Genomic DNA, 26896 nt, shown 5'->3' on the forward strand with positions numbered 1-26896 from the left:
ATGGGTTTGGTTTTATCATTATATTTAAATTTTTATTTTTATTATTATCTGACATTATTCAAATTTCAGAAATTCACCCAAAGAAAAATGCATATATGAAAAATATGTACAAATATAGGATCCTTATTATCATATTAGTATTAGATTCCTGCCAGGAATAAAGTTTCATGGAAAGGAAAAAGACTTTTTTAAAAGAAAATATTTACTTATGAAATGACTAAAAAAAAAACCAAAAACCAAACTTGTTGCCGACAAGTCAATTCCGACTTGTTTCCAAGGAGCATCTGGTGAATTTGAACTGCTGACCTTTTGGTTAGCAGCTGTAGCTCTTAACCACTACACCACCAGGGTTTCCATGAAATGACTGCATAACAATTATTTCCCCAAACCGTACTTGATTTGTTTGGTTGTATTTTAAATGTTAAAGTTCAAATTCCCATTGAAATTTTAGTATGAGACAAAAAACTATTTTCATAATATTTATTTACATTCTGTGCTTTTCACTTTAAGTTGGCTTTGAGTAACAATTACTCTTACGTTAGGAAAATCTTCTTTGATTCCTCTGCTTATTTCCCAAGACAAAAAAAAAAAAAAAAGCATATGGATAATATTTAAAATAAAGAAAAAATTGTCAGTAAACTTTCATATTTCATTATCTATGGCAGAATAAACCCAAATAAAAATAATTCAATTTTTGTGCACTTCTCTTTTAAGAGAAAAAGATAAAAGAAAGGAGTGTGATATCTGTATATATATTCAGATCAGTGCATATTCAGCCTATTCTCTCATGGCTTTTCACGTACAGTCCTCTACAATGATGACTTATCTTCTAGTGATAGCTCTTTGCACTGTATGTTCAAAGCTACTTTGATATGTTACAGTATTATTTCATGTGGATCTAACTGAAACACCTTTTCATTTGAAATTGAAAAAGTTTCTTTTTTTTTTTTTTAAATTTTTATTAAGCTTCAAGTGAACATTTACCATTCCAATCAGTCTGTCACATGTAGGTTTACATACATCTTACTCCCTTCTCCCACTTGCTCTCCCCCTATTGAGTCAGCCCTTACAGTCTCTCGTTTCGTGCCAATTTTACCATCTTCCCTCTCTCTCTATCTTCCCATCCCCACTCCAGTCAAGAGTTGCCAACACACTCTCCCGTGTCCACCTGATTTAATTAGCTCACTCTTCATCAGTATCTCTCTACCCCCCACTGACCAGTCCTTTTCATGCCTGATGATTTGTCTTCGGGGATGGTTCCTGTCCTGTGCCATCAGAAGTTCTGGGGAGCATTGTCTCTGGGATTCCTCTAGTCGCAATCATACCATTAGGTGTGGTCTTTTAATGAGAATTTGGGGTCTGCATCCCATTGGTCTCCTGCTCCCTCAGGAGTTGTCTGTTGTGTTCCCTGACAGGGCAGACATCGATTGTGGCCGGGCACCAACTAATTCTTCTGGTTTCAGGATAATGTAGGTCTCTGGTTCAAGTGGCCCTTTCTGTCTCTTGGGTTCTTAGTTGTCGTGTGACCTTGGTGTTCTTCTTTGCCTTTGCTCCCGGTGGGTTGAGACCAATTAATGTATTTTAGATGGCTGCTTGTTGGCATTTAGGACCCCAGGTGCCACAATTCAAAGTGGGATGCAGAGTGTTTTCATAATAGAATTGTTTTGCCCATTGACTTAGAAGTCCCCTCAAACCAAGTTCCCCAGACCCCAGCCCCTGCTTCGCTGACCTTTCAATCTTTCATTTTATTTCGGAAACCTCTTTACTTTTAATCCAGTCCAATTAGGCTGACCTTCCTTGTTTTGAGTGCTGTCTTTCCCTTCACCCAAAGCAGTTCCCATCTACAGATTGATCAATAAAAAGCCCTCTCCCTCCCTCCCTCCCTCCCTCCCCCCCTCGTAACCACAAAAGTATGTGTTCTTTTCCGTTTTTTCTATTTCTCAAGATCTTATAATAGTGGTCTTATACAATATTTGTCCTTTTGCAACTGACTCATTTCGCTCAGCATAATGCCTTCCAGATTCCTCCATGTTATGAAATGTTTCAGAGATTCGTCACTGTTCTTTATCGATGCGTAGTATTCCATTGTGTGAATATACCACAATTTATTTACCCATTCGTCCGTTGATGGACATCTTGGTTGCTTCCAGCTTTTTGCTATTGTAAACAGAGCTGCAATAAACATGGGTGTGCATATATCTGTTTGTGTGAAGGCTCTTGTATCTTTAGGGTATATTCCGAGGAGTGGGATTTCTGGGTTGTATGGTAGTTCTACTTCTAACTGTTTAAGATAACGCCAGATGGATTTCCAAAGTGGTTGTACCATTTTACATTCCCACCAGCAGTGTATGAGAGTTCCAGTCTCTCCGCAGCCTCTCCAACATTTATTATTTTGTGTTTTTTGAATTAATGCCAGTCTAGTTGGTGTCAGATGGAATCTCATCGTAGTTTTAATTTGCATTTCTCTAATGGCTAATGATCGAGAGCATTTTCTCATGTATCTGTTGGCTGCCTGAATATCTTCCTTAGTGAAATGTGTGTTCATATCTTTCGCCCACTTCTTGATTGGGTTGTTTGTCTTTTTGTGGTTGAGTTTTGACAGAGTCATGTAGATTTTAGAGATCAGGCGCTGGTCGGAGATGTCATAGCTGAATATTCTTTCCCAGTCTGTAGGTGGTCTTTTTACTCTTTTGGTGAAGTCTTTAGATGAGCATAGGTGTTTGATTTTTAGGAGCTCCCAGTTATCTGGTTTCTCTTCATCGTTTTTGGTAATGTTTTGTATTCTGTTTATGCCCTGTATTAGGGCTCCTAGGGTAGATCCTATTTTTTCTTCCATGATTTTTATCGTTTTAGTCTTTATGTTTAGGTCTTTGATCCACTTGGAGTTAGTTTTTGTGCATGGTGTGAGGTATGGGTCCTGTTTCATTCTTTTGCAAATGCATATCCAGGTATGCCAGCACCATTTGTTAAAAAGACTATTATTTCCCCAATTGACTGACACTGGTCCTTTGTCAAATATCAGCTGCTCATAAATGGATGGATTTATATCTGGATTCTCAATTCTGTTCCATTGGTCTATGTGCCTGTTGTACCAGTACCAGGCTGTTTTGACGACTGTAGCTATATAATAGGTTCTGAAATCAGGTAGGGTGAGGCCTCCCACTTTCTTCTTCTTTTTCAGTAATGTTTTGCTTATCCGGGGGTTCTTTCCTTTCCGTATGAAATTAGTGATTTGTTTCTCTATTCCCTTAAAGTATGACATTGGTATTTGGATTGGAAGTGCGTTGTATGTATAAATGGCTTTTGGTAGAATAGACATTTTTACTATGTTAAGTCTTCCTATCCATGAGCAAGGTATGTTTTTCCATTTAAGTGTGTCCTTTTGAATTTCTTGTAGCAGAGTTTTATAGTTTTCTTTGTATAGGTCTTTTACATCCTTGGTAAGATTTATTCCTAAGTATTTTATCTTCTTGGGGGCTACTGTGAATGGTATTGATTTGGTTATTTCCTCTTCGGTGTTCTTTTTGTTGTTGTAGAGGAATCCAAGTGATTTTTGTATGTTTATTTTATATCCTGAGACTCTTCCAAACTCTTCTATTAGTTTCAGTAGTTTTCTGGAGGATTTCTTAGGGTTTTCCATGTATACGATCATGTCATCTGCAAATAGTGATAGCTTTACTTCCTCCTTACCAATCTGGATACCCTTTATTTCTTTGTCTAGCCTAATTGCCCTGGCTAGGACTTCAAGTACGATGTTGAATAAGAGCGGTGATAAAGGGCATCCTTGTCTGGTTCCCGTTCTCAAGGGAAATGCTTTCAGGTTCTCTCCATTTAGAGTGATATTGGCCGTTGGCTTTGCATATATGCCCTTTATTATGTTGAGGAATTTTCCTTCAATTCCTATCTTGGTTAGAGTTTTTATCATAAATGGGTGTTGAACTTTGTCAAATGCCTTTTCTGCATCTATTGATAAGATCATGTGGTTTTTATCTTTTGTTTTATTTATGTGATGGATTACATTAATGGTTTTTCTGATATTAAACCAGCCTTGCATACCTGGTATAAATCCCACTTGATCAGGGTGTGTTATTTTTTGGATGTGCTGTTGGATTCTATTGGCTAGAATTTTGTTAAGGATTTTTGCATCTATGTTCATGAGGGATATAGGTCTAAAATTTTCTTTTTTTGTAATGTCTTTACCTGGTTTTGGTATCAGGGAGATGGTAGATTCATAGAATGAGTTGGGTAGTATTCCGTCTTTTTCTATACTTTGAAATACCTTCAATAGTAATGGTGTTAAGTCTTCTCTGAAGGTTTGGTAGAACTCTGCAGTGAAGCCATCTGGGCCAGGACTTTTTTTTGTTGGGAGTTTTTTGATTACCATTTCAATCTCTTTTTTTGTTATGGGTCTATTTAGTTGTTCTACTTCTGAATGTGTTAGTTTAGCTAAGTAGTATTGTTCTAAGAATTTATCCATTTCTTCTAGGTTTTCAAATTTGTTAGAGTACAATTTTATGTAGTAATCTGATATGATTCTTTTGATTTCATTTGGTTCTGTTGTGATGTGGTCCTTCTCGTTTCTTATTCGGGTTATTAGTTTCCTTTCCTGTTTTTCTTTAGTCAGTCTAGCCAATGGTTTATCAATTTTGTTAATTTTTTCAAAGAACCAGCTTTTGGCTTTGTTAATTCTTTCAATTGTTTTTCTGTTCTCTAATTCATTTAGTTCAGCTCTAATTTTTATTATTTGTTTTCTTCGGGTGCCTGATGGATTCTTTTGTTGCTCACTTTCTATTTGTTCAAGTTGTAGGGACAGTTCTCTGATTTTGGCTCTTTCTTCTTTTTGTATGTGTGCATTTATTGATATAAATTGGCCTCTGAGCACTGCTTTTGCTGTGTCCCAGAGGTTTTGATAGGAAGTATTTTCATTCTCGTTGCTTTCTAAGAATTTCCTTATTCCCTCCTTGATGTCTTCTATAACCCAGTCTTTTTTCAGGAGGGTATTGTTCATTTTCCAAGTATTTGATTTCTTTTCCCTAGTTTTTCTGTTATTGATTTCTAGCTTCATTGCCTTGTGGTCTGAGAGGATGCTTTGTAATATTTCGATGTTTTGGATTCTGGAAAGATTGTTTTATGCCCTAATATGTGGTCTATTCTAGAGAATGTTCCATGTGCACTAGAAAAAAAAAGTATATTTTGCAGCATTTGGGTGGAGAGTTCTGTATAAGTCAATGAGGTCAAGTTGGTTGATTGTTGTAAGTAGGTCTTCCGTGTCTCTATTGAGCTTCTTACTGGATGTCCTGTCCTTCTCCGAAAGTGGTGTGTTGAAGTCTCCTACTATATATGTGGAGGTGTCTATCTCACTTTTCAATTCTGTTAAAATTTGATTTATGTATCTTGCAGCCCTGTGATTAGGTGCGTAAATATTTAATAAGTTTATGTCTTCCTGATCAATTGTCCCTTTTATCATTATATAGTGTCCTTCTTTATCCTTTGTGGCGGATTTAAGTCTAAAGTCTATTTTGTCAGAAATTAATATTGCTACTCCTCTTCTTTTTTGCTTATTGTTTGCTTGATATATTTTTTTCCATCCTTTGAGTTTTAGTTTGTTTGTGTCTCTAAGTCTAAGGTGTGTCTCTTGTAGGCAGCATATAGATGGATTGTGTTTTTTTATCCAGTCTGTGACTCTCTGTCTCTTTATTGGTGCATTTAGTCCATTTACATTCAGCGTAATTATAGATAAGTAAGTTTTTAGTGCTGTCATTTTGATGCCTTTTCATGTGTGTTGTTGGCCATTTCATTTTTCCACATGCTTTTTTGTGCTGAGACGTTTTTCTTAGTAGCTTGTGAGATCCTCATTTTCATAATGTTTAACTTTGTGTTTATTGAGTTGTTACGTTTTTCTTGGCTTTTTTCTTGAGTTATGGAATTGATATTCCTTTTTGTGGTTACCTTTTTATTTACCCCTATTTTTCTAAGTAAAAACCTAACTTGTATCCTTCTATTTCGCCTTGTATCACTCTCCCTCTGACAGTTCAATGCCTCCTATATTTAGCCCCTCTTTTTGATTATTTTGATCGTTTATCTATTGATTTCCATGATTTCCTGTTGTGTGTATTATTTTGTTTATTTATTTATTTTTTAGAATTAGTCTTAATTTGTTTGTTTTTGTGCTTTCCCTGTTTGAGTTGCGTTGATATCAGGACGTTCTGTTTTGTGACCTTGTATTGTGCTGGTACCTGATATTATTGGTCATCTGGCCAAACAATCTCCTTTAGCATTTCTTGCAGTCTTGGTTTAGTTTTTGCAAATTCTCTAAACTTGTGTGTATCTGTAAATATCTTAATTTCTCCTTCATATTTTAGAGAGAGTTTTGCTGGATATGTGATCCTTGGTTGGCAGTTTTTCTCGTTCAGTGCTCTGTATATGTCGTCCCATTCCCTTCTTGCCTGCATGGTTTCTGCTGAGTAGTCTGAACTTATTCTTATTGATTCTCCCTTGAAGGAAACCTTTCTTTTCTCCCTGGCTGCTTTTAAAATTTTCTGTTTGTCTTTGGTTTTGGCAAGTTTGATGATGATATGTCTTGGTGTTTTTCTTTTTGGATCAATCTTAAATGGGGTTCGATGAGCATCTTGGATAGATATCCTTTCGTCTTTCATGATGTCAGGGAAGTTTTGTGTCAGGAGTTCTTCAACTATTTTCTCTGTGTTTTCTGTCCCCCCTCCCTGTTCTGGGACTCCAATCACTCGCAAGTTATCCTTCTTGATAGAGTCCCACATAATTCTTAGGGTTTCTTCGTTTTTTTTAATTCTTTTATCTGATTTTTTTTCAGCTATGTTGGTGTTGTTTCCCTGGTCCTCCAGAAGTCCCAGTCTACATTCTAATTGCTCGAGTCTGCTCCTCTGACTTTCTATTGCGTTGTCAAATTCTGTAATTTTATTGTTAATCTTTTGGATTTCTACATGCTGTCTCTCTATGGATTCTTGCAACTTGTTAATTTTTCCACTATGTTCTTGAATAATCTTTTTGAGTTCTTCAACAGTTTTATCAGTGTGTTCCTTGGCTTTTTCTGCATTTATCCTACTTTCATTTGTGATATCTTTAAGCATTCTGTAAATTAGTTTTTTATATTCTGTATCTGATAATTCCAGGATTGTATCTTCATTTGGGAAAGATTTTGTTTCTTTTGTTTGGGGGGTTGGAGAAGCTGTTATGGTCTGTTTCTTTATGTGGTTTGATATGGACTGCTGTCTCCAAGCCATCACTGGGAAACTAGATTTTCCAAGTAGTCAGCTAAAAAAAAATGCAGTCAGATCCCTATCTGAATTCTCCCTCTGGCTCCGGGTATTCGGATGTTAATGGGGTCGCCTGGGGAGGGTGGGGGAGGGATCTGAGAGCTAGGAGTGTAGCACCACAGAATATAGAGCTGAACACCACGTTCACGCTCTGCCCCCGTTCGCCAAAATCCGGGCTGGACAGGTCCCTGTCTAGGACACTGCTTTCCTTGTTCGGAAACCAGTCACTTCCTCCTGGGGACTTCCTCCAGTGCGCGGCACCGCTCGTGGGCACTGGGTGGGAGTTTCCCGCACGAACGGGTGGGCCCGACCCCAGGGTCTATTCAGGCAATTATAATTGGGTCCCGCGGTTACGCCCCGCCTGTGCGTGCGCCCAAATCCCAGCGGGATGACTTCCGGGTTGAGACGCTGCTTTCCCCGTTCCGGAACCAGTCACTTCCTCCCGGGGGACTTCTCCTTACGGAGTGCCACACCTCTCGCGCGAACTGGGTTGGCGTCACCTGCACGGCCAGGTGGGCCCGCCCCCTGGGTCAATTCAGGGCAATAAAAATGGACTCCGCACTCACGCCCCGCTCATGCGCGCGCCCAAGTCCCGGGAGGAGGGCACCCCGTCTGGGACGCTACTTTCTGTGCTTCGGGACCAATCACTTCCTCCCGGGGACTTCTTCCGGTGTGCCACACCTGTCGCGCAAACTGGGAGGGCGTCACTCGCACGACCAGGTGGTCCCGCCCCCTGGGTCAATTCAGGGTAATAAAAATGGACCCCGCGCTCATGCCCCGCCCACGCGCGTGCGCACCCAGATCCCAGCGGAATGGCTCTCCGTCTGGGATGCTGCTTTCCCTGCTTTGAGACCAGACACTTCCGGGGATTTCTCCCTCTGGTGTGCCGCGCCGCACGCGTGGACTGGGTGTGCGTCCTCCCACACGAACGTGTGGGCCCCGCCCTGGGGTCACTTTAGGGAAATATAGTTGACCCCCCCCCACTCGCGCCCTGTCGGCTTCTCGCCTAACTCCCGGCGGGACGGCACCCCAGCTGGGACGCTGTTCTCCCCCCTCCCAGATCAGTCACTGCCTCCCGGGTGCTTCTCCCTCCGGCTGGGCCCCTACGCCGCCCGCGCCAACCTGCTAGACTTCCTCCCGGGATGGGTTCGGGGGGGAAGGGGTGGGCCCCCTTTCTGTGCCGTCTGCCCCCCTGGGCTCTGCCCCAGATCGAGCTCCAAAGGTCACCTGCCTGGTGCGCTGGCTCCTAGTTCTGAAAACAGTCGCTGTCTGCCCGTATTTGTTCGTTTTCCGTCTCTAAGTCTGTGCTTGTTGTTCAGAGTTCGTAGATTGTTATGTATGTGATCGATTCCCTTGTTTTTCTGAGTCTTTGTTGCAAGAGGGATCCGCGGTAGCGTCCACCTAGTCCGCCATCTTGGCCCCGGATGAAAAAGTTTCTTTTTGAAGAACACCAAAGACACAAGGAAAATATGAGCCCCAAAAAAGAAAGGGCCACATAAACCAAAGACTCCAACAGCCTGAGATCAGAAGAACTAGCTGGTGCCCAGCTACCACCAATGACTGCCCTGACAGGCAACACAACAGAGAATCTCTCATGGATCAGAATAAAAATGCAGACCTCAAATTCTAGTAAAAAGACCAGACTTAATGGTCTGACTGAGACTGGAGGGACCCCAGAGGTCATGGCCCCCAGACTCTCTGTTAGCCCAAAACTAAAACCATTCTTAAAGCCATCTCTTGAGACAAAGATTAGACTGGACTATAAGACATAAAATGATACTGCTGAGGAGTGTGCTTCTTAGCTCAAGCAGGCACATGAGACTATGCGGGAAGCTCCTGTCTGAAGGGGAGATGAGAAGGCAGAGCGAGACAGGAGTAGGTTGAATGGACACAGGAAATACAGGGTAGAGAGAGGGAGTGTGCTGTCACATTCTAGGGAGAGCAACTAGGCTCACGTAACAATGTGTGTATAAGTTTTTATATGAGAAACTGACTTGAATTGCAAACTTTCACTTACAGCACAATAGAAAAAATAAGTTTCTTTTTTTTGTTCTGGAAAAAAAAAAAGAGTCAGAACATTTATTAATTTGGCTTTGCTGTTGACCTGGTAATAATACTCAAAGGACTGATTTTAGACTGAGTTTCCTGACACTCAGCTGAGTGTTAAGATAAAGATAAACCTCTACAAATACATGAGTATATTCCGAAGGGCGATAAAAACAGCATCAGTATCGTTAGACTCATGTCAGTCAAATCTTTGCTGCTATTGCTAATGAGAAAATATTTTCAAATACTTAACATTTCCAAGTTTGCTAACAGACATAACTCAAGCCCTAGTGTTTACATTACACAGATTACCAAAATGTAGTTTTATTTACATAGGGTAGACATTGACTTCAAATGAGTTTAAACAAGGTGCAGACCAGAATCTTATAAAAGTTGATACCATCAGGGAAATGGTTAATCTTAAAGAATGGGATAGGATATTAACTATGCCCTGAAGTAGTTGCTGAAGATCAACTGAGAAGATTAGAAAGGTGTCTCATTATTCAATGTGTCACTATCTACTTAAAGAGAAACTAGTACTAATCATAAAAATAATTACCTTTTTTATGTCACCTTTGCTATGTGCCAGGGAAAAGGCAATCTTCAATTTTGTTTTCTAAATTATATCTTACTTGTTTATCATAACAACACTGTTTAATACTGTCATTTACAGTTGTGGAAATTGAGGCTCATGGCACTTATTAATTTTGCCCAAATGGTGAATAGGATTCGTGGTTAGGTGTGTCTGGCTCCAAGGATCTTGTTATGACTTAAGTATGCTGTCTATTGAAATTGACCAGAATTTAGAAAAACTTCCTTTATCCTCTTCTTAATAATGAGAAACAGTTAAACAAGAATTTATTCAAAGCATTGCTTTATATACTCCCACTGGGAAAATAATTTATATCAGAAGAGTTGATATTTGGATGAATCAACGTAACCAGACTGAAAAGATTCCACCAAGACTCAATAGAAGAATAGAAAAAATAAAATATTGATATAAAAAAATTGTAACATTTAAGGTGATAAAATTAAAATCCAAAAATATTCTCTAGAAGTAAAATAAAATTTCTGAACTTTAAAGATAATTCAGTGGATGAGCTGAAAAACAATGGTTACTAATGAAAGTTATATATTTGTTTTGGAAGATCAAGTAAAAAGGTCATATCATAAAGTATACTAAAATGTAAAGAAATTACACATGAAAATAATTCTTGAAAAAGCAGAAGCATTCTTAAGGGAAGAACTAACTATCCTTAAAACAGCAAGAACTCAGAATATACATTTTTTTTTAATCTTCTGATAGAAAGAAAATTTCTTAAGCAAGATAGAAAATATAGAGGTCGTATTAAAAATATATATTAATACAATGTAAACCATGATGATTTGTGTGTAAAAAAGAAAGGATAATCAACATAAAAGATGGACATCAAACAAAATATTTACAATATGTTAAAGAAAAAGCAACTAAACCCCTAATACATAAAGAGCTTCTAAAAATTCTCTAAAAATGAAAAATGACCTAATAGAAAAATAGACAAGTTATATTTATAGGCAATTCATTTCAGTATAACTCAGGAAAATGTTAATTAAACCAAGAATGAGATATTATCTATTTATACCCATTAGATTGGGAAATATGAAATGAATTATTAACATCCAATACAGAGAGACAAAAGTTGAGGAAATGAGTATTGTTATTAAAAAAAAAAAAACGGAAAACCAAGCCCATTGCTGTCAAGTCCATTCTTATTCCTCGTGACCCTATAGGACAGAGTAGAACTGCCCCATAGTGTTTCCAAGGCTGTAAATCTTTACAGAAGCAGACTGCCACACCTTTCTCCTGTGGAGTGGCTGGTGAGTTCAATCTGCTGACCAAGCCAAGCACTTGGACCACGCCAAGCACTTCAACCAAGCCAAGCGCTTCAACCACTATGCTATCAGGGCTTTTTGAGTATAAATTCCTTCAAATTCTGGGGAAAAGAATCCAGAAAAAGTGATCAATATGTCCAATGCACATAACTTTTGACCTAGAAACCATATATATATATTTCTGTATCTCTTTATTGCCTCTTTTTCTGGCATTGGGAACTTCCAATTATTAACAAGTTCATTTTCCTGGATCTGTTCATCAAACACTGCAGACAACAGAGAAGCAAGCTAATTAAGGAAATGCATTCACAATGTTGGATTGTATTTATAGCCCAGAGGACATAGATGGTTTTGAATTCATGCCCAGCTGGGTGGTTATATATAGCAAGGTTTATTGCTTAGATGCAGGCATAGAGAGGACAGAGTTTGCCTGAAAGCAGTGTTTTGTTTTCCAACAGAAATGACAGGTGGAGAAAAATACAGATGTTAACAGTAAAGGCAAAACAGTAATTAGAAGACAAGTCATAGCATATTAGCTAGAAATAGGGAAGTAAGGGGAAAAAAAGAGTTCAAGAATGGAGAGGGAATAATTGGGTCTGTGGGCTAAAAGTCCTCCTGATGTCAAAGGACAGTTGTAGTGATAATTGTTCACCAAACAAAATGTAATAATAAGAGACAGTCATCAGATGAAGGTATTTCTTTATTATTTCATAACTCCTTGTTTTAAATAACAAAAAGGTCTGGAATTATCAAGGACGAGCTCTAACTTGGTAGTATGCTCTACAGGCTCTTGCTGTCTCACTAGAATTGAGTTTGGCATGAAACATTTTCTATTTCCCATGTATAGGTATTCAATGGGACTAATATGAAGAAGAAAATAAAAACAAAAAAGTGCTGGAGTATGATTGTAGGAATGGATGATTGAGGTAGGGTGGGTGAAAATATCATTATAGGAGAGTAGGTCAAGGAACAAAAATAACAGAATGTTGGAAAGATTATCCACAAAGTCATTAAAGTCTTTCAGATCTACTACAGAAATTAGAATGGGCAAGAAGACTGTGAGACAAGGCCCAAAGTCATTGAGGAATGCAGGGAATTGTCCAAGAGGTCATTGTTGTTGTTGTTAGCTGCCACTGAGTTGGCCCCCAACTCATGGTGACTCCACGCTCAACTGAATAAAATACTCCCTGGTCCTGAGCCATCCTCATGTTTGGCTGCAGATCATACCTTTGTAATCCATAGGGTTTTCGCTGACAGATTTTCAGAAGTAAGTTGCTAAGCCTTTCTTCCTAGCCTGTCTTATTCCGGGAGGTCCACTGAAACCTGTTAGCATCACAGAAACAAGCAAGGAGCCACTGACAGATGGGTAGTGGCTGCACCTGAGGTGCATTGGCCAGGAATGAAATCCTGGTCTACCACATGGAAGGCAATCCTACCACTGAACTACCAACGCCTGTCATAAGAAATCATTAAAAAAAAAAAAAAAAAGAAATCATTAGATATCAGTAATTAGTAGTAGATTGTATTGTATAAGCCAAATATTATACACCTTAAAAAAGTGTGTTTGTTTGTTTCTTTATAATGAGATGGAGGAGTCTATCATACATTTTGATAACATCTCAGTGTATTAGAGAAAATGAAGTTATAAAGTTCTCTAACACTCTTAAAGACAAAAATGAGTAAGCATGGAGATTAAAATGTCATTATCACACAGTAGAATTATGTGATGGTTTCAAAACTGAGTCAAAGCTGAGTTAGTGTTTATCAAATCTCAACTGACTCAACAGAAACTCTGCCCAGTTAGGCTCATTGAATTAAGAAATTGCTATAAGAAAGCTAAAAATCAAGGAGAACCCAAAGGCCCTTTTGCTCCTGTTAGAGAAGGTGCAATATTTTTCAGAGGATTGATTCAGTTAGATTCTCCAGATATAGATTCTGATTTTGGTATGACCAGTGGAGGATTTCCAGGGAGATCCTGCCCATTACTACATTGTGGTTTTAGAAGGAATAAGTAGTCACATTAAGGGTCCTTTGGACAAAATATCTACGTTCTTCCTTATGAATGCCATAGTGGTAACAGAAAACAAACAAAATAGCTATTTAATACTGTTATATAATTGAACAATAATTAACCCATTGCACCTTAATAAAGCAAGTAGAATTTTAGACCTCATGTGGAGTCCCTGGGTAGTGCAAACACTTAAGCTCTCAGCTACTAACCAAAAGATTGGAGGTTCGAATTCACCCAGAGGATCTCAAAGAAAGGCTTGGTGATCTACTTCCAAAAGTAGCCTTACTTTCAAAAGAACATCCAAAAAAAAAAACCCACTGCCATCGAGTTTATTTCGACTCACAGTCATTGGAAGTCCTGTGGAGCACAGTCCTACTCTGAAACACATGGGGTCACCACGAGTCAGAATTGAGTCTACAGCCACTGGTTTGCACTTTCTTGGTTTTATACCTCATGTAATCTGCCATTCTTACAATAGAAATGTTTTCTCTACACATACCTATATATTTCAAGAGACCAGCAATAATTTCTTTCTTTTCTCCACTATATTTCGGTGCCTGTCAAAGTACATGGCATATTGTAGGCATTGAATACATACTTGTTTAATAAACAGATACCTAGTGATGCTGCCTGTTACATCCAATACAGCCATATTCCAGTCTCCATTACCCTAAAAGTGTCCCTACGCATGCTCCTAAAGGAGCCCTGGTGGTGCAGTGGTTAAAGCACTCAGCTGCTAAACAAAAGGTCGACAGATCGAACCCACCAGCTGCTCCATGGAAGAAAGATGTAACAGTCTGTTTCCATAAAGATTTACATCCTTGGTAACCCTATGGGGCAGTTCTACTCTGTCCTATAGTGTCACTATGAGTCTAAATCAACTCAATGATGGTTTAGGCGTGCTCCACTGACTTTGACTCTAGACACTGTTTTTGAACACAGTTGAGGGCACATTTTTTGATTCTTGCAAAGAAGCCTCAGGTAAGCTGATCCTGACTTTCAATGTGGCCCACTAACTTATAAAGATGTAAAAGGTTAGTTAACTGTACAGAGGCCGGGCTCCCTCCCTGTTGAGCCAACAACTTCCATTATTACCTCTTTTGTGAGGACTAAATATACTGCCTTCTCCATCATCAAAATAGTGTCAATATGTTTATATTATGATATATAAAATACCATTAACATTTTAATCACCAGTGACATTTGAATGATAATTATAATGTCCATTCCTAATGTTTTTGTATTTATTTTTTTATAATTTTATTTTTTGTTGTTTAAAATATGCACAGCTAAACATACACCAATTCAACAATTTCCACATATACAATTCAGTGATACTGATTACATTCTTCAAGTTGTGCAACCACTCTCACTCTTCTTTTCCAAATTTTTCTTCCCACATTAACATAACTCACTGCCTCCTAAGTCTCCTGTCTAACCTTTAGAATTGCTGTTGTCAGTTTGATCCCATACAGATAGATAGCCCTTTAAAAGAGCAATGATGCTCAAGGCAGACACTCTTTACTCATTAAGCTAAACTGTTGGTTTAAGGGAGACTTCAAGGAAATTCCTAATATTTTTTATCTTATATTCTTTTTTTTTTAATTTTTAATTTTTTTTTAGATGTTAAGATGCTGCCCCACGTGTCTGTCAGTTTGTCGTACTGTGGGGGTTTGTGTGTTGCTGTGATGCTGGAAGCTATCCCACCGGTATTCAGATACCAGCAGGGTCACCCATGTAGGACAGGTTTCAGCTGAGCTTCCAGACTAAGACAGACTAGGAGGAAAGACCCAGCAGTCTACTTCTGAAAAGCATTAGCCAGTGAAAACCTTACGAATAGCAGCGGAACATTGTCTGATAGTGCTGGAAGATGAGCCCCCTAGGTTGGAAGGCACTCAAAAGATGACTGGGGAAGAGCTGCTTCCTCAAAGTAGAGTCGACCTTAATGATGTGGATGGAGTAAAGCTTTTGGGACCTTCATTTGCTGATGTGGCATGACTCAAGATGAGAAGAAACACCTGCAAACATCCATTAATAATCACAACCTGGAATGTACAAAATATGAATCTAGGAAAATTGGAAATCGTCAAAAATGAAATGAAATGCATAAACATCGATATCCTAGGCATTAGCGAGCTGAAATGGACTGGTATTGGCCATTTTGAATTGGACAATCGTATAGTCTACCAAGCTGGGGATGACAACTGGAAGAGGAATGGTGTTGCATTTATCATCAAAAAGAATGTTGCAAGATCTATCCTGAAATACAACGCTGTCAGTGATAGTATAATATCCATATGCTTACAAGGAAGACCAGTTAATATGACTATTATTCGAGTTTACGCACCAACCACTAGGGCCAAAGATGAAGAAATAGAAGATTTTTATCAGCAGCTGCAGTGTGAAATTGATCGAACATGCAATCAAGATGCATTGACAATTACTGGTGATTGGAATTCGAAAGTTGGAAACAAAGAAGAAGGATCAGTAGTTGGAAAATATGGCCTTGGTGAGAGAAACGATACCAGAGATCAAATGATAGAATTTTGCAAGACCAACGACTTCTTCATTGCAAATACCTTCTTTCACCAACATAAACGGTGACTATACACATGGACCTTGCCAGATGGAACACACAGAAATCAAGTTGACTACATCTGTGGAAAGAGACGATAGAAAAGCTAAATATCATCAGTAAGAACGAGGCCAGGGGCCGACTGTGGAACAGACCATCCAGTGCTCATATGTAAGTTCAAGCTGAAACTGAAGAAAATCAGAGCAAGTCCACGAGAGCCAAAATATGACCTTGAGTATACCCTACCTGAATATAGAGACCATCTGAAGAACAGATTTAATGCATTTAACACTAGTGACAAAAGACCAGACGAATTGTGGAATGACATCAAGGAAATCATCCATGAAGAAAGCAAGAGGTCACTGAAAAGACAGGAAAGAAAGAAAAGACCAAAATGGATGTCAGAGGAGACTCTGAAACTTGCTCTTGAACATTGAGCAGCTAAAGCAAAAGGAAGAATTGATGAAGTAAAAGAACTGAACAGAAGATTACAAAGGGCCTCTCGAGAAGACAAAGTAAAGTATTATAATGACATGTGCAAAGAGCTGGAGATGGAAAACCAAAAGGGAAGAACACGCTCAGCGTTTCTCAAGCTGAAAGAACTGAAGAAAAAATTCAAGCCTCAAGTTGCAAGTGCGGCCAGAATGCTCCTTAGAGGCAAGGATGGAGAAACTGCGTCTTACATACTTTGGACATGATGTCAGGAGGGATCAGTCCCTGGAGAAGGACATCATGCTTGGCAGAGTACAGGGTCAGCAGAAAAGAGGAAGACCCTCAAGGAGGTGGGTTGACACAGTGGCTGCAACAATGAGCTCAAGCATAGCAAAGATTGTAAGGATGGCGCAGGACTGGGCAGTGTTTCGTTCTGTTGTGCACAGGGTCACTACGAGTTGGAACCGACTCAATGGCACCTAACAACAACAACAAGATGCTGCATCCTCTCTTATTTCTTCTCTTTTACTTAAAGTGAGCAAATTTCAATTCTGAGAGTATTTATTTCAGACTTGTTCACACTTGTGTTTTAACATTTCTTGCTGAACGTTAAAGGTAGGATGTTCCCGAATTAATAATCTCCTAGGGACGTTTTGTTCTTGTCTGTACTCTGATAAAGTAATAGTATGCTATTCAATCTAATTTCTTTCTCCGAAAGTTTTTCTAAGTGACTATAATATTGACCTAAAGTTTCTTCAATAGATTTTGTTCTAAATAAATCACTGAAAACTGTACATGTTTTTACTATCAACTGCCCTCCTCCTGAGAAAAAGAAAGTTCCATGACTCCATTCTCAATTTCAGTTGCAACAGGTTGAGAAAGAGTCATGTTTAAAATTCAAATACTGATCAAATTAAAACTCTATATGTTTTTAAAAATCCCAGTGGTGCGCCTATTAGTTTGCTTTCATTTGTGGGTTTTTCATGTATGTTTTTCTCCATATACTAATTTTGGGGGAAAAAGTTCATTAAAAATTAATCTACAAAAAGGTTTTTAGTTGAGGGTTTACTTTATTCGCTGACATTAGAAACACCAAAAAACATCAATAAAAGGTTATGCAAAATTGGATCAAGATCTAAAATACTTTTTTACATATTCTACAATTTTAATAACATGGAGAATTGAGTTAGAATCTGATGACTTAAATGTAAAATTAATGATAAAAATAAAGAAATGTGTAAATAATTAAATGAGTGAATGTGTGAATGAATGAATAGAAGGACATATAAGACTGTTATCTTTCCTGGCCAGTCATTTCTTGATGTTCTGTGTTTTATAACATGATTCATCATTCAATGAAATACAGTAGAAGAAAAATATGAGTAGATATCTATTTATGTTTGAGTTTCTTCTTCATTACGTCTATGGTGTTTATATTATCTAATAAAAAATTAAACATGTTGTTTCCTGACTAATATCATTAACTACTGCAGCCTATCAGTCTAAATATTCTTCCTCTACTTTGCCCTGTGATGTTTCATACAGAAAAGCTGGGGAAAATATTCTCAAAATGTCAAAACCAGTATGAAAATGCAGGGTTGCCTGTTCTGAAAAGGTAAAAACAATGATGCAGCAAATGAAAAATTTGACCTTGTGCTATTATCTCCTCTATGACTAATATTGAGCAAATAGTGTATTAATTAATTGAGTATTGTCTAGAAGTTCTTTTCATAAGTCTTGTGAAAAACTGTTCCCTCTGGTAACTTTAAATCCATTTGTATACTTACCATTTAGTTGTATACTTAAGTAAAACCAATTTTTGGTTTTTGTTTTTGTCTGCCAACACCAATTTTCAGCTCAGCAGCTAAAAACAGGTCCTGTGTGTTAAAACCAGCAGGTTTGATGTCAAGTAGTAATAACTATGGAAATACTATCATCATTTTACTCATAGAAAGTTAATATCTTCTAAATCTGACATTTGTTTGTGCCATCAAATTCCTATTTGACATCATTTTTGACAAAGATACAGACCCTATGATACCGGCTAAAAATTAGGTTTTGGAAAAAAATTCTTTGAAACATAAAGAAAACTCTTTCTAAACTACTTTTCTGGTATATTAAAAAAAAACTATGTGCACACTTCTTTCAAAAATAATGAAATAGGATACATATTATTAACATTTTTTGCTCTCTTCATTGACAAAATCTTCATCCTAAAAGTTTCAGCTGCATTTAGTTCATCTAGTTTTACCTACATAATGTAATGATCACTATAAGATAAATACTTGATTTAGGTGTTCATCCTTCGTGAATTAAATCATCATGCCCAGAAAACCTAAGTTAAGAATACTTATTTTCTTTTAAAATTTTGAGACGTTCATTAAGTCTCCGAACTTAAAAATCTATGCTCAAGAGTAAAAAAGATACTTTAAAAATTGCCAGATAAATTTTCTACCATTTAGAGTATTCAAGATGTTTACACAATCAAATCACAAGAGTTATCAAGCAGTGTGTTTTCATGTTCACCCCTCTGCTAGATGATAGTGCTGTACAAAACTAACATGTAATGGGAACTGCTCTAAGAGTCTAAAATTTAGTTGGGGTATTAGGAAAAATAAAGGGAAAAAATGAATTAAAAATCAAAATAAATTACAGCCAAAATTGAGTTAAAAAAAAAAAAAGGATATCAAGGAAGCACAGAATTGTCGTGTTTCATTGAATTTTGGACTTAGTATCTGAGCCTTGATTAATAGATAAAATCTAAATTCGTTGGGAGAAGAGAAAAGGCATCACCATTAAGGTTTGGGAAAAAAATACCCTGAGAAAAGGTCAGATAAGGTAATGAGCATTCGTATATTTTCTAGAATTAGATAAATGGCCAAATTTCAAGGTTGGTGATAAAGAATAGTGAAAAGTAATGTTTACTAGAAAGGGAAGACCATTAGAGACAAATCCAAAGCATACTTCAGGATTTCTCCTCTTCTTCTCTGTCTCTATTCCTATCTCTGTCTCTTTCTCTCTCTCCCACTCTCTCTTTCTCACACACACGCACACACACACATTACCTTCCTTCAGTTGTGTGTGTATTACTATTCACAAAGCTTTGAGTCCTATATAATAATCTCTTGAGGATATTCTAAATCACATATTGAAATCAGCCACATAAATTAAGCTAGAGAAAATGGCTAACTAAATATATAAATATCAGCATTTGGTACTTGGGTTTGAAAATGGTAGGAATGTAGAGTTTTGAATCTACACAGGGTAATTTAATATATGTCATCTTTTTTTTTTTTTTTGCTTCTATATTATAACAGCAGTGCTTCTATATTATAATAGCAGCTAACATAGAATACAAGGCTGCTATGAGTCAGAATCAACTCGACAGCAGCAGGTTAACATATACTGTACATAAGGAGCTCAGGTCTTACATAAAAGAACATCTTGAGAATGGGATCATTAATAGACTTTATCAGATGATTAAATCAGCACCTAACTAATGTATCTATATCCATCCTATCTTCCTTTGAGGACAAACATCAAAGTTTTGAATATTATTTTACTCCTGAAAAAAAAAAAAACTATCATGATATCGACAAATACTGTGAACTTTTACCTTTTTGATGGTCGATCAGTTATGGCTCTTTTTAAATAATCTATATTTAATTTCAAAGAGAGATGGCACTTAGCTTCTATGCATTTCAAACTATGCCCCTAAACAAGACAGGTAAATAAAATTACATAGAACCCATTTCTAATGAATCTAGGAAACATCTATAACTCCTACACACAAAAATGAGGAGGAGCTGCCAAAAGTGATGAAGATAGATGAACCAGTAGGATCCCACCAAGAGTGGATACCTTCATCTGTAGCTCTCAGGCAAAGCCTGCAGCTATGCATCTATCCCCAAAATAATAGTATTTGCTGAGAGGTGAACAACAGGATGTTGGTCAAATACTTTATTAAAAAAAAAAGGAGAAAATAGTCAAAGCTAACCTACCTTCCACTCCAAAAAAAAAATCTACTAGGCACAGAAGCATTCACAGGGTGATTCTAAAAAATCCTTTAAGAAACTGATAACTTTTTCCCGTATGAACTGTTCAAAGCATGCGAGAAAAAGGGAAGCTTTTATGAACAACACTAATCAAACCACCCAAAATAGTCAAGCGGGGAAAAAAACATGGAACGTTATTATTCATAAATATAAACAGAAAAACCCTACAAATATATATTAGCAAATTGAGTCCAATGGTAGAATAACATATACAACCCAATAAGAGTTTTTGTGCTTTTTTTTTTTTTCCAGGAATCCCAGGATGGCTCATTATTAGGAAATATTTTAAAGCAACTTGCTATAGGCCTAAGTTGAAGGCAAATCATGTACATATAAATTTATATAAATGTGTATGTACATATATAAAAACTAAAAATCTATATTGCAAAATTGTAACAGTTAAAGAATGAGGAAGCATTACGTGTTTATTAGAATAGAAATGCATCAGATGTCTACCAATGAAGATGTTGTAGCTAAATTATAGCAGATTCAGATACTGCAGTACTGATCGGCTAAATGCAACCCTCTATGTATTGATACAAGGCCTACTTTTTAGTTAAATAAAAAGCACAAATTAGTATATGTGTGTGTACACACTCCCCCCCACATATATACATATGTATGCAAGCATGTATGTATATTACATTCATTTGTGTAAAAAAAACAAAGTAAAAAAAATGCTCTAAATAGAATATTGTGAAAGAACACACAGAAAATTCAAAACAATGTTTTGGGAAACAGGAATTGAGAAAAATATACTTTTTACTGTATATTCCTTCCTGCTTTTTAACTTTTATGGCAATCGCACACATTATCTATTCAAAAGCAAAACTAATTTTTAAAAATTTACAAGCTTTCTTAACAGTGATAAGAAAAAGTGTAAGGTAACTTAAAAAAAAATTTTTTTTTTTTTTTTTTTTTAGTTTACTTACAGGCAAAAGGGAAGGTAGAGAAAAGAATGGAGAGAGTAGTGAGCATGAGCTTATTGAGATTCCCACTCTTCACAGTCCAAATACCACTGGTACCTTGGAAACCTTAACTTGAAATAATGTGTACTTCTTCTATACTCATTGAAAACCCACTGCTGTTGAGTCCAACTCATAGCGACCCTATAGGGCAAAGTAGAACTTCCCCATAGAGTTTCCAAGGAGCGCCTGGTGAATTCCAACTGCTGACCTCTTGGTTAGCAGCTGTAGCTTTTAACCACTATTCCACCAGCGTTTCCACGTCTTCTATAAGCCGTAGCAATTCTATACTAGTCCTATACTTTGTACCTTGTATTATAGTAATTAACATGTATATCCATTCATACCTTAGTGCCTTTCTCAGTGAGTAACTTTTTTTGTTAATCTCCCTTGAGCAGATAAGACAACAACCATTCTTCAGGAGTCTTGGCTCTGCCATTGCTTTCTCTAGGAAGCCTTCTTATCCTGAGCTTTTAGATTTCTGAGAAGTGCTCCATTTCTCTATGAATCCTTTTATTCTACCACATATTACGCCCAAATTACTGTCTGCAAGGCTCTTTGCCTCTCTAGCCCATTTATTCTCAGGGAGCATTAATGACTGGTATCATTGTGTCATTGAAGCCTCATCACAACTGTCTGAGGTGGTTACTTTACCTGAGGTACCAAGAGATTCAATAACTTACAGAAGTCAAAAGTAACCAAGATTGGATTTGAAGCGAAGCCATGTTATTCTATAGTTTCCACTTAATCTTTATGTTGTGCTTCTTAATATTGATTGTGACTTCCAGAGTTGTGGGGCCAAGAAACTACAGCTGGCTTCTGCTTTCAAGGAGAAATTCCTTGAAAGTATTTATTTTATGGTATTTTTATTCTTCATCTAGGTTCAATCTATCACATCAGGCTACCTTTGAGAATGATGATTAGTATTTCTATTATTAGTCTAAGTTAAGAGCACATAAAAAGTCGATTAGAATTAGTATACTTAGTTACAAATTGTATGATATAATAACCAGGAAAAAAAAAGTGATGTAAGGAATGAGAAACTATTTGCTAAATTTATGATAGAGTTTCCTAAAATGGTAAGAATATGATAATACAGCAAAGTCTGATGACTCAATATCCTCTTGATTATGCAGATTAGCCTAGTGCCATATTCTTCTGATTTAATGTATTAAAATATATTAGAATTAACTCAAAAGAGATCACATAATCTGCACTTTTTGTATTAATCATTACCACGAGTTCAATCAGAAGTTAATTATTTAAAATATTTCAAAATTAATCTTGTTGCTTTTATCCATAACCTTAATAACCCATTTTTAGGAACAACTATTCTGCTTATCCAAGAGAATGAAAAAGAGTGTAATTTGGTTCTGTTTACCTCTAATTGGTTCTGTTTACCTCTAATGGGGAAGACAAAATAGTTTTTAAAAAGAAGCTTGGAAAATTATTTTCTATACACAGAGTCACTGCACCAAAAATAATTGGTCAATGTTCAACCATTTCAGGAGGAAGCTCATGATCAAGAGGTGATGGTATTGAAGGAAGAAGTCAAAGACTCACTGAAGGCATTTTTGAAAAACAAAGTTCCAGGAATTGACAGAATACTAAATGAGATGTTTTAACAAACAGATGCAATGCTGGAAGGGCTAACTTGTCTTTGCCAAGAAATTTGGAAGACAGCTACCTGGCCAACCGAATGGAAGAGATCCAATTTGTGTCCATTCTAAAGAAAAGTGATTGAACAGAATGTGGAAATTATTGACCAATATCATTAATATCACATACAAGCATAATTTTGCTGAAAATAATTCAAAAGCAGTTGCAGCAGTACATCAAGAGTGAACTACCAGAAATTCAAGCCAGATTCAGAAGAGGATGTGGACCAAGGGATATCACTGCTGATATCAGATGGATCTTGGCTGAAAGCAGAGAATACCAGAAAGATGTTTGTCTGTGTTCTATTGACTATGCAAAAACATTCGTCTGTGTGCATCACAACAATTATGTATAACATTGTGAAGAATGGGAATTCCATTACACTTAATTGTGCAATGAGGAACTTATACATAGACCAAAGGGCGGTCATTCGAACAGAGCGAGGGGATACTGCATGGTTTAAAATCAGGAAAGGTGTGCATCTTTTCACCATACTTATTTAGTGTGTATGCTGAGCAAAAAATCCAAGAAGTTGGACTATGTGAAGAAACGCAGCATCGGGATTGGAGGTAGACTTGTCAACAACTTGTAATATGCAGATGACACAAACTTGCTGACAGCAAAGGGGACTTGAACCATTTACTGACGAAGATCAAAGACTATAGTCTTCAGCATGGCTTATACCTCAACATAAAGAAAACAAAAATCCTTACAACTGGACCAATAAGCAACATCATGATAAATGGAGAAAAGATTGGATTTATCAAGGATTTCATTTTACTTGGATCCACAATCAATACCCATGGAAGCAGTAGTCAAGAAATCAAATGACATATTGCATTGGGCAAATCTGCTGCAAAAGACCTCTCTAAGGTGTTGAAAAGCAAAGATATCACTTTGAGGACTAAGGTGTGCCTGACCCAAGCCATGGTATTTTCAATCACCTCATACGCATATGAAAGCTGGACAGTGAATAAGGAAGCCTGAAGAAAAATCAATGCCTTTGAATTATGGTGTTGCTGAAGAATATTGAATATGCCATGGACTGTGAGATGAATGAACAAATCTGTCTTGGAAGAAGTACAGCTAGGATGCTTCTTAGAAGCAAGGATGGCAAGATTTTGTCTTACATACTCTGGACATGTCATCAGGAGGGACCAGTCCCTGGAGAAGGACATCATGCTTGGTAAAGTAGAAGGCCAGTGAAAAAGAAGACCCTCAACAACATGAATTGACCCAGTGATTGCAACAATGGGCTCAAACATAGCAACGATTGTGAGGATGGCACAGGACTGGGTAATGTTTTGTTTTGTTGTAAATGGGGTCGCTATAAGTAAGATCTAACTCAACAGCACCTGACAACAATAACAACAAATTATTTTCTCTGTGAGGTGAAGAAACAGGCTTAGGAACTTTATTCCTAACACCTAGCATAGCTACTTGTTATCATTTTGTGAAAGGAAAAGAATATGAACTGAAATTGAGAGAAGACTTTTCTCCTAAAAAACCTCATTTATCAGTAAAGTTACAATATTTTGTTTCTAAAGACAAGTCCTAAAAGGCTTTATTTCTAGGCTTGACTCTGAAAAAGTTTTGGTATTGGAAAGCTTCTGAGGAAAGAATTAAAAGCCTTTGTCTACTTTGCTTTGCTTAATTCAGAAGTAAAAAAGGTCAGTGGTTTTTCAAGGTTCATTAGTTCAAGCCTTTCCTGCCAATAAAAGAAATAATCCCCCAAATGTTGGTGTGACCAATTTTATGTTTATCCCAGCAAGTTATATTAAGGATATATTCTGGTGACAAAATAAATTTTAATGTGCCAAACCCGGACAGGAGTTCACTAGGAATCTCTGCACCACCAGGGCATCACTCCATAGGGGAATGCCGAATCTCCTCTCGCAGCATTAACATGCACAAGTACGCAATCTCGAGGCAAGAATCTTGCATGAACTCATGTTTCTGAAAGAGCAGCTGGTGTGGAGTTTTAAAATGCAGCTCAGTATCAAAGGAATAAGATTAACGCAGGCCCCAGTGGGACTGCTAACTTCTGTTTGATTACCAGCTGTCAAGAGACCGAACTTTGAGATTGTATACTGGTTCTTGTCCTTAAAAAGATTCACTAGTTTGAGGGAGAATATATGCTTTTGTTTTGTTTTACTTTGATTTTGGTACAAAAAGTTTATTCCAATTGGATTGTCTATTCACTAAGAATGGCCTCCAGTCCTCAGAAAAATAGCATTTTTGAGTAGAATAGAAGGGTTCTGAATTATGACCACTTTGGTGGACTCTTTTCTGGAGTAGTTGGATGGTTGACCTATCCTCCTTAGAGCTCAACTCAGGCCTGTGCAATATCTTAAATCCCTTACACTCTTAGGAGTCTAAAACCAGGCATTATGAAAACCTAGGGTGAAGCATGTCCTTAAACAATTATTCTCATTCCAGGCTAGAAAGTCAAAGCACTTACTTTAAGTATCAGTTGTGTATAACATCATACTTTACATTGTTATTATAATCAGAATAATTTTAATAAAGTAATTAACACAACTGTTGTATTCCATTTTAATTTTTTATTTCAAAGTACACTTGGCTTTCTCGATACTTCTAATAGTTTAATCCTTATTACCATCTCAGATTATCATTCTGACAGATGGAAGACAATATTTAAGACAAAATATAACTTGTGGCTATGCTCTAAAAATTGCTAAAGATAGAGATTGCTTATCTAGTATATCTCAGAAGGCATCATTTTAATGTAAAATGCCTCGTATCTCACCTGAAAATCCTGCGTCAGATATTTTTAATGCCTAGTTTTAATCTTCATATTAGAGCAGTAGAAACAAGCCTGTTATCTCCTCTTCTGGAATTGTTTAAATTAATCTTACTTTTCAGAGATCATAGTATTAGAACAGGATGCTTAAGGTCTGATGGAAAGAAGTAATATCATGATATTTGACGGGGACTCATTCATTGTATTAGCCCAGCAACATGTCTGAAACTACCTCCTTCTTTCCTCTTTTCCTTGTCAGCATGCTGGTGAGACTTTTCTTTGGTTAACAACCCTTAAAAGTTGTTCTCTCACAGCCACCAAATGACTATCTTTCACAGTCAGTAAATTCTACTTGACTAGTCTCATTACACACTGAAAACAGAGATCTAGGTTTTATCCTTTTAGATCAATATTTTTGTTTTATATTTGCTATGTTATTCACAAGTTTCTATAAAAGCTCCTATAAAAGTAGCTGGAACCATTTACCAAGAAAGCACAGTAGATTTTGTTTCACGTTGTGTATTTCTTCTTTTAGCTCATAAAGGAAACCACACTAACATTAGAGTAAACCACTAGTGAATGTAAAAATGAGTTGCAAAAGGATTATGTATTATTATGTAGATGCATCTTAGATGGAGTATGTGACTAATGAAATACACAAGCATTATTTTTATTGGAAACATTGGGTCTACCTAAATTACTCAGCTTTGTTAAAAAAAAAAAAGTACTCTAAATTCTAAAAGCAGATTTTCATTAGTACTCATGTTTCCAAAAATGCAAATGTGAAATTAGTAATGTCCCAGAAGGCTATGTCTTTTTTACTCATTAGCATTAAGAAAAATTCTTTTAATAAAAATCACATTGAAAGGTACACAACAAATAATAAAGCTGTAGAACATATCTTGATTCTTGATCTTACAACCCTTACTGATAGGTTACAATAGGTAATAATAATCAAAAAATTTACAAAAATTATTTAAGTCAACAAATTATGCAGCATAAATAAATCAACTCTGTGAATTTAGGCTTCATGAAGGATTGATATTGCCCTGAAAACTAACACAAAGATTTTAAAAAAGCCAATGATATTCCCTAATATGAATATATTTATAATTATAATTTGCATGTTTAACATACACAAATATTAATTGATATATATATATTTTTTATAGCTATAGGGAGGAGTGTCTGAGTGGCACAAACGGTTAAGCACTTAACTACTAGC

This window comes from Loxodonta africana, chromosome 10 (genome assembly GCF_030014295.1).
Source record: "Loxodonta africana isolate mLoxAfr1 chromosome 10, mLoxAfr1.hap2, whole genome shotgun sequence".
Taxonomy (NCBI): Eukaryota; Metazoa; Chordata; class Mammalia; order Proboscidea; family Elephantidae; genus Loxodonta; species Loxodonta africana.